The following is a 9,428-nucleotide window of genomic DNA, read 5'->3' as shown; positions in this document are numbered from 1 at the left end:
TCTCATGCTGCTCCCAGGAGAGGGATTCTCTGTACCAGTGATGCTGCAGCTGCTTACATATGGGGCAAATGAACACAGTAGAAAGAAAAGGGCTTGAAAAGTACAAAGGAAGGCCATTCCCCTGTGGATTTGTCTCTGAGACCTGAAATCAGCCTCCCTTGAAGATGTCACCATGAAGTAAAGGTTCTTTTGGAGGGGACTGTCAAAGTCTCCCATCTGGTGTTACCAAGGAGTCATTACTCTTACATAGCACATTTTTTTCCCAGCACAGAGGGCAGGAAAAGGGGTTTCTGTTTTCCACTCAGTTGCTGATTTTCAATAAACCTGTCAGATAGCATCTCTGGGATCACACATTCAACCTGGTATCTGCTTTCACCCCAAAGCTGAAGGCAGACTAGGGGCCAAGCATGGACAAGCAGCAGCAGCCACACAAGGAAGCCAGGCTGAGAGATCATGAACCACCAAAGCCAGGAGCACTCACAGTCCAAAGCCCCAGGGCAGAGCAAGATGCTCTGCTGAGGCTCCAAGCCCAGTCCTTGTAGGGATGCAGCACCCAGGGAACAGCATCTCCATGGTGCTGTCATGGATCTTGTCCCACCAGGAGCTTCCCTCATGATCAGACTTGGTGCAGGAGAGGTGATGGTTATCAGCTGCTTGCTCCCACCTGCAGCAGCAATTGAAGAGCCAGCAGAGAAATGCCATAGCTGTCCAGAGATGGCAGCTCTCCAGCTCCTTGCTTGACTAAACTGGTTCATCTGCACAAAGCTGCTGGGGCTGCCAGTCATCTTGCTCAGCCCCTTCTAAAAGCTGAGATGAGAGCAGTGCCGTGAAGCTGAGTGCCTTTGCTACTTGGACCTGTTGCCATGGTTTTGTTGCTGTTGTTTTGCTTCCACGTTATGGTAGGAGCCTGTTGGGGTTATAAGGGACCTGAGAGGTGCTCTAACCCATTATAGGATGCAAGATCTGGAGGACATGGCATTAAAGAGCAAATTCCTTTGTTCATGCCTTTCCCCATGCCAGTGATGGGGAATGAGGATCGTTCCCCCAGCAAAGCTTGCTGTGGGCTGGGTGCTTCCTTGGCAGGGAAGGTCAGTGGCCTCTGTCCCCTCTCTGTCATGTGGGGCTTAAACCTGATCTTGCTACAGGGAACTACAGGAGCTTCTCCCCTCTTCACTCCTGCTCTTTGCTGTTCTTGCTAGAACAAGATCTCAAGATAAAAAATGGCTTTGATTTGGCCATGGCTAGGAGACAGAGGCATTTGCTAGAGAGCATCTGACAGCTTGGGGAGAGCAGGCAGAGCTGGCTATGGAGGATCTGTGGTAATTAGATTCTGTGTTTGCACTCACTCTTTCATTTAGCACCAGAGGTTTTCACACTTGGAAGCAGCCCTGTCACTGCTACATTACAGGATCCTACAACACCCTATCTCACCCAGACACATCTGCCCCAATATCTCAATGTTGTTGCCTCTGGGAAGCATCCTGGCAGCACTCTGCCTCTTCCCCACTGTACCCCAGCACAGCCCCAGGGCACTTGGCTGCAGTCCCCTTCCAGCACCCTGCAGCCTTAGAGGAGCAATGCAGCACGGAGCTGAATTACCCCAGCATGCTCCCTGCTCATTCAGCAGCGATTTCCCTCTGTGTGGTGGCAGCCGTGACTCATTACCCTTCTCCCCATGCCCTGTTACTGGAGGAGCCAGCAGTGAAATGACACCTTCTCCATACCTCCTCATTCTCTTACCATCTCCTGGACAAACTCCACTGCCTGGTATTATTTTTAGCTCCCAGGAAGTCTGATCCTTTTCTACATGGATACACGTGCAAAGGAAATGTGCAGAGGCAGATGGTTTCAGAGAGCTGCAGCCTCATATGGGGAGCTGCAGGATGGCCACCTGCCTCTCCAGGTATGGAGAGGGAGCAGCAGGTCCTGCTGCAGTCAGCATCCTGAGCAGGGACCTGGGTGGCATCATTTTTCCCCCATGGCTCCCTTTAGATGGGGCTACAGCCCCAGACAGGTCTCCACACTGCTGACTGTGCCCAACATGTTCCTACTGCATCTGTCACTTGTCATGAGATGGAGAAAAGTCAAACTGCTTCAGTCCCTCCTGGAGGCTGGGGTAGCAACGTGAAGCAGGGAGGTGTTACAGGGGCACCACTGGGGAGTAATCAGGCTGAGGTGAATCCCCCCACCTACCCTGGGGATGCTGTGGCAGGGTGCCAGGCTGATTATTTATAATGCTAATTGAGAGCTGCTGGAACAGCCACTTGCCAGGCACTAGGCTTCTGCAACACCAGGAGGGTTGTGGCCTCCTGGGATGGGAGAAGTGTTGCAGCTCCTCCTTTTCCAGGCCCTGACTTCTACCCAAGGTAGATTAGGGATACAGGAGGATTTGGTCTTCTTACACCCAGTGCTGCTGGGTTTCTCCAACATGCCCAAGAACAGAACACCTCCCAGGAAGCCTCTGGGTGCTAAGCAGTGCCAGGGAGGAAAAAACAAGAGGCAAAACAGTCTATTTATTGAAGTGCCTAAAATAAGATGTGTGAGCCTAATTTTAGGCACTGGGTATTGCCCTTCAGAGTAATGAATTAAACACTGCCACTGTTGGGGTGTACACTGCACTTTTCCTAATGCTCTGGGAGAGAGCTTGTGTCTCTGGAGCAGCATCCTGCAGAGATCAGCCCTTGCCACCAGCCTGGCTCATCACAGGGGCACTCAGACATATGCTGTAACAGACTGGGACAACATAAACCCTAAACAGCAAATACAGCCTATTTAGTGATTGAACCCATCTGTGACTCAGCAGCAGGGGAAACCAAGGTCTACAACCACCTGGTGCTGACAGCAGGTCCCCTCTGATGAGCAGCTCCCTGGGACTGGAGACACCTTCAGCTGAGCTGTACCACTGCCTGTGCAGCAGAGCCAGGCATGCTTTATTAATGCTAATGAATTAAGACTTCCAACACTCAGCATGGGGAGGAAAGCCAAGCTGCTGTTGCATGAGAGATGAAGGCAGCACACAGGGGTACGAGATCAAGAAGGTAATAGCAGGAGTGGAGACTTCCACCACCCTCTGCATCCTGGTCAGGGACAGCTGCTGCTCTGGCTCCACCACCACCTGAGGCAGTACAGACTCTCCCTGTGTTTTACATTGCTTCATGATTCCTGGGAAGCAGATTTGTTGCCATAATCCAGCCAAATACCAGACCTCTGCTGCTGAGGAAAACCTCAACCCTGCCCTGTCCCACAGGAGGACTCCAGGGGCACTTAGGGTCACATCAGACACCCCAGGCAGCAAAATGAGCTTGAAACCATCTTGTGGCTCAGCAGAAAGATAAATGAAGACCAAAGCACCCTGCTGGCAGATTGCTGCTTGGCATTTGTGCCTTGGAGGACACCTTCTCTGCAGCTCTGCTGTCCTCTCTGCTTTTGATCAAGACTCAGAGTACTCGCAGAATCGTCATGGTTGTGAAAGATGTGTGAGATCACTGAGTCAAATGAGTGATCTTACTCACTAATGCAGTGAAACCTTATTTACTTCCCTCATCTTGTCTTTCCAAAATGGCTATTGGCACAATGCAGATCTCCACTCCTGTACTAACAAGAGTGCCTGAATGGCTTTTCTGCCACAGCACAAATCAACCATAAATAAACATGGGCACTGACAGAAGGCTGTGAGTGATGGCTGAATCAGAGCCAGGGAAGGGCAGGGGTGGCCAGGGGTCTGGGCAGTACCCACAGGCAGTTAGGGACAGTGAGCTCAGCAGGGTGGCCACAGGCTTCAGCTGCTGCTGTAGAGTGATGGCATGTTCATCCAGGTTTTTAATTGTCCCAGGATTCAGCTGGAACTGAAGGGCAATCACTGTCAGACACCAGCAGGGTTGGGTGGCAGTGGCCCATGCTGAGCACATGCAGACTCATAGCAGGAAGCCCTGGGATGTGCAGTGTCCCAGGGACAGGTCGGGGCAGAGTGGCTGCCTGGGCATGCTGGGAGGTTGGGAGAGCTGACAGACAGCACTGCCTGCATGCAGCCCCCAGGGCTTTCTCTGAAAATGAGGCTCACCAAAGCCTCCTTTTCCAGGAGGTGCACATGGATCTTCAGCTTCACAACAGGCAGAGGTAAAGCAGAGCAGCCCCACTCTTCCACCCATGCTCTGGTCTTATGTGAGGCTATGATGATGAGATGGGAAACTGGAGGTACAAAGCAGGCACTGTGAGGCAGGCATGTGTGTTTCACAACAGCATGAAGATGGGAGTTCATCCTGCCAGAGCTGCCTGCTGGAGCAGAAATGCTGGGTTTTGCAAGAGCATCTTGAAGTCAATGATTTTCTTTGAGGAACTTTCTGGCCCAAATTTCTGCAGCATTAAAAATTCAACAGAACCAGGGATCTATCTCAGCGTGGGGCAGCCAGCTCTCCACCAGTTTGGTATGATACAGTCTATAAGTTACTGTGCACTAACCAAGGCTCCACTGAGAGCCTCATCAGGTGAGAAAATTCCCAGCAGCATCAGGAAAGAAATATGGGTCCAGATCAGAGCTTGGCAGCTGTTGCTGCAGAAACAGCATCTCTGGCTCAGCTGTTTGGGTAAAGGGGAAAATCACTGCTGATCCTGAGTGGATCAGCAAATTTATGCTCAGAGGGCAGACACTCCTATGCAAAACCCTGCAGGAGAGGACCCCCAGCTCAACCCTGTCAGGTACATTGAATTGCCAAGGCTCATCCTTGAGATGCAGGATGTGCACAGTTGAGCAGTCTTCAGTAGGTTGCCATGGAGATGTGAAGCACTGCCATCTCCCTGTCCCTCTCCCTGCCTTGGGAGAGCAAGGTGCCCAGGAAAGAGGTTTCTGTTGGGGCAGGTTTGGTGCTTGGGATGCCCCCAGTGACACAGCTCTGGGGCCAGGACAACCACAAGCACTGTCTGGCCTCACTCTTGCTTCAGGGAACCTCTGGATCTGGAGAGGTGAGGGAAGAGGATACTAAAACCAAGGGGTTTCTATCCAGCTCCTTTCCATGTTTTTCTTTTCCCCTTTCTTGCCCTTCCCAGCCCTGTGGCTGGACCAGCTCCATTCCCATCAGCTGTGCATCAGCCTTCCAGGAGCAAAGTGGGCATTGCAGAGCCATGGATGGGGCCTGGGAGTGCAAAATGCCCTCACGCACCAGACAAAGAATTCAGTTTGAGCAGAGACAGGAGGAAGGAAGAGGGAAGCCATCGACTGCAAGAAAGCAGCTGGGCTGCTCCCAGCCTGCTTGTGCTTTCTTCCTCCAGCCTGCGAGTGAGAAGCTTTTCCTCTAGGAGTTCTCCCTCCTTGCGTGCCCCAAAATGCAGGCACACCCTGGCCAAGTGTAATCAGAGGAGTGGACACCACCCTCTGTATTCCATGGGTGCGTTAGAAGCTATTAACCCACCCTTGGAGCTGTGTGCAGCACCCTGGGAGGTGTGGCCTGATACCACGGGGATGACAAAGCCCTGGCAATGCTGGGAATGCAGACCCACTCCTCCCTTCCCCAGCCAGAGGCAGGAGGAACACGCAGCCTGTGCTGGCATCCTCCTCCTCAGCCCTGGGCTGTAGTGGTAAGTGCACCACCCACTCGTGGGAGGGGGCACAGGGCTCCTTGGGGTCATGAATTATTCAGTGGAGTCGTTGCCTCCTGGAGGGGCCGCGCTTCCTCCCGTCAGGGATGTGCTCAACCACTTCCCACCACGGGGAAGTTTTTCCTGTCTTTTCCCTGGTAGAGGGTGGCATTTTTTTTCTCAGCATGGGTGTGAATTCTTGTGGGCAGTTTGTGCCCTTTTGAAGGCTGGAGAGGACTTCTTTTGCTGGGAAAATGCAGCTGCAAGCTTTTTTCCCCAACCAGTCCTGCCCAGCAGCAGCAGGCAGCTGGGATGTGAGGTGTGATAGGTATTCGTCCAGTGGCTGGTGGGATTTTGCTTTTTTTGCTGTAAACCTACAGTTTCCCCCAAACTGGAAAAAATTATGAAGTGGGAAAGGACCTTCAGCTGGGCGTGCAAATACCTGGAAGCTTCATGCCAATGATTCCATGGCTATGGGGCTGTCCCATTCCTTGGCAGCCAGAAAACCCACATGAAAAGCTTTGTAGAGGTTTTTCACTTTCCCCGGGAGACACAACCCCCTCTGGAAATTCACCCCACACATGTAAAGATTTCAAACACTTTATATTCTTCCTTACAACAAACACTAATAAACAGATGCCCTGGGACTGTGGATCGTAAGCAGAAGTCTTTGTCCTGAAGAAAGCAGAGCCTTTTTCCTCCTCTTCACACAAGAAAAAGGGCACCATGAGACCAGTTACTCAAAGGCTGTGAAAGCAGCCATCAGGTCCATCAGTTCTTGCAGTGAAAATTGTGGGATGTGCAGAAAGCACACAGATGGCTCTCCTGCAGGTCCCAAGCAGAGGAGTACTTGTGCAACAACGTCACCAATAACGAGTTCCAAAAGTCAAGGCTGTCCCCCAGCTTGTGCCTCAGGGCTTGTAGCAGTCTCTGATGCACAGAGGTGAAGCCCAGAGCAGTATAGAGAAAGGAATACGTTATTTTTAGCTGCAAAACATTTTTTCCGCCCTCTTTTGCTGAGATTGGCTGAAAACAGTGAGAACATCTTATTCCACTGAACTCCCCATCTAGCACTTTCAGTACTTACCATCAAAAAGCCTTTACTGAGATCATACAAAAACACATGGAATTGGGTTTCTCTTCCCACCAAAGTCCTCTCCTGGCCCAAGTGAAGACCTGGGCCAAGCAGATCTCGCCCAGGGGCAGCAGGGAGGGAATGGAGCTGCTGCTCTCAGGATGCTGCCAGGTTTGGCTGGGAGCATCTCTCTGTCTCTATTACTTGACATGCTAAAACAGACAGAGGTGCCTTTTGTTTTGATGTTGCCTTTGAGTCTTGCTCCTCTCCTTGTCCTCAGGGTATTTTATTGGATTTTGTAATAAAGTTGGAGGAGGGGTGGAGGGGGAAAATTTATTTGAGCTTCTAGTAAATGAGCAGAATCTTATAATCTGTCTGCTTCCTTTTTACATTTACCCTATAATCTTATTTACCAGCTGAATACCAAGTACAGGAGTAATCATAGAATCATAGAATCATAGAATTGGCTGGGTTGGAAGGGACCTCAGAGATCATCAAGTCCAACCCTTGATCCACTATCGCTGCAGTTCCCAGCCCATGGCACTGAGTGCCACATCCAGTCTCTTTTTAAATATCTCCAGGGATGGAGAATCCACCACTTCCCGGGGCAGCCCATTCCAATGCTTGATCACCCTCTCAGTAAAGAAATTCTTTCTAATGTGCAACCTAATCAGTAGGTGATCAATAACAGAGGGGCTCCTTGATCTGCAGCCATTTAAAGTCAATCTGTTCATGTGCACGCAGGCCTAGAAGATGCTTTTTGTGTGGAAAGGTGCTCCCATAGCCCACCATGGTTCCCACCACGCAACTTGAACCAGGGATCTGACAAGCCCCAGTCCTCCCAGAAGTCCTCCCTGAGCCACCAGCCTTGCCATGAACTGAATCCTCAGCAAGAGCCATGGTGTGGAGGTGGGACTCAGTCAAACCTTCGCCATTGGGCATCCCCTTGCCTCGCCTCGAAGAAGGGTAGGGGAACCATGGTAACCATTCCCCTCCCACTCAGTCCACTGTAAATCAGGAGCAATGTGCCCAAAACACAGGGCTGTGCTTCTGCCTGGGGAGGAGGGACGAGCAGGAGGCTCCCCATCCACAGGAGGCTTGGGCTGAGGTGCTGCAAACACTCCCTCCCCTCTGGGATCACTCATCTCAGTGTTTCTCGCTGCCCTGCCCTCTCTCATTCAGTTTTGACCTTCATTTACCTGAGGGTGCTGGCAAACCCAGGGCATTCCTGACTGAAAACATTTACATAAACCTAATTTTTTAAGAAGGGCTGCAGGAAGAACGGAGAGACTTGTCATCTCTTTTTTAATCTGTAGGCCAGACTTGGCAAGAATCAGGGGGCTAATTTCTGATGTTACCTCTTGCATGGCTGCCCAGAGGACTGGGACACAGACACTTGCCCAACCTGCCTGCACACTGCTTCCCTCCCATGCTCCCACACTGGCTGGGGGACAGCTGGGACAGTGCCTGCTGGGTCCCATCCTGTTGCTGCCTCCCTCTCACTGCCTTCTCCTTACTCAGCAGTAGCACCCCTCACAGCTCATCCATCATTTTGCATTAGCCATTAGTAAAACCACCCGTTTGTGGGGCTGCAGCTCAAATGAATTGTGATAGTATTCCAGCTACAGCAGTGAATAGCCTGACACTGAAACTATTTTGCATTGCTGGGAGAAAGCAATCAATTATTTCGTTCCCCTGCCCGCTGCCAGCACCCAGGGCTGGAACAAAACTCTGATCCTTTAATGGCATTTTGAAACCCTGGTCAAAAGAACAGTGCATGGCAAGTGCCAAAAGGGAGGGGTATTACAAAGCACCCAGCATCGGGACAGACTGTCCCTGCTGTCCCTGTCTGTCCCTGTCCCTGCACCCCTCCTGTACTGCACCAGGTTCCTCCTGCTCATGCACAACCTCTGCTCCCCTGCTGCCACCTCCTGCCATGGGGAGCACTGCATATGGTCCAGCATCCCAGGTAGGGTGGGGAAAGGATAGTAACTATGTGCATAAAGAAAAACTTAACTGGAGTGCCCTGTCTCTGTTTACCCAAGGCCATCAGGTTCCCAGAAAAAGTGTGTTCCTTGCTGGCTTCCTCTATTTCATGTATAAACACAGCAGCAATAATTAGATGAGGGCTCTTGGCCCACTCACCATTATCTCATTCTGCATGGACCACACTTGGGCAGACAGCACAGCATGTGGCCCTCTGCAGAGCCATACAGCCATGCCAGGCAGTCAGCTGTAGAGCATCTTCTAGACAAATGCTCTCCTGATGTTCCCCTGACATGGGAATAGTGTGAAATGGCCTCAAGTCCCCTACCATCTTCAACATGATGCACCAGGCTGGGCTTGCCAGGGGGTAAAGCATCCTCTCTGCTAGATGCAAGTCACTCAGTGTCAAAGGAGTGACTGGGGGCAATAGTGCTGTGTCTTGTTTTGTGCTCCAAAAAGTGCCTCTCTGCTCAGCCCTCCCACAGTGGTGTCTGTTGGGAGGGGGTAAGCAGGAAGGACAATTTCCCTGCCTGCTGCTTCAATTTCTGCCATGCTCTTGATGGCAGAGCCCGTGTGTGATGAATACAACTTGTTGCAGCAGTTCCTGTGGCTGCATGTACAGCTGGTGTTAAATCCAAGGAACAGTGATTTCAGGGCAAACAATACTGTTTGCTTACAGCACTCATTTTCAGAGGAAGTCTGCAGCTCTTTGGGATCATGAGGAGACACTTTCTCCCCTTGCAGAGCTCTGCCTTTTACCCCCATGAAAGAGCTGCAGAGCTCCTCTCACACTCAC

This window comes from Heliangelus exortis, chromosome 14 (genome assembly GCF_036169615.1).
Source record: "Heliangelus exortis chromosome 14, bHelExo1.hap1, whole genome shotgun sequence".
NCBI classification, from domain to species: domain Eukaryota; kingdom Metazoa; phylum Chordata; class Aves; order Apodiformes; family Trochilidae; genus Heliangelus; species Heliangelus exortis.
Note: the sequence above shows the minus strand (reverse complement) of the source record.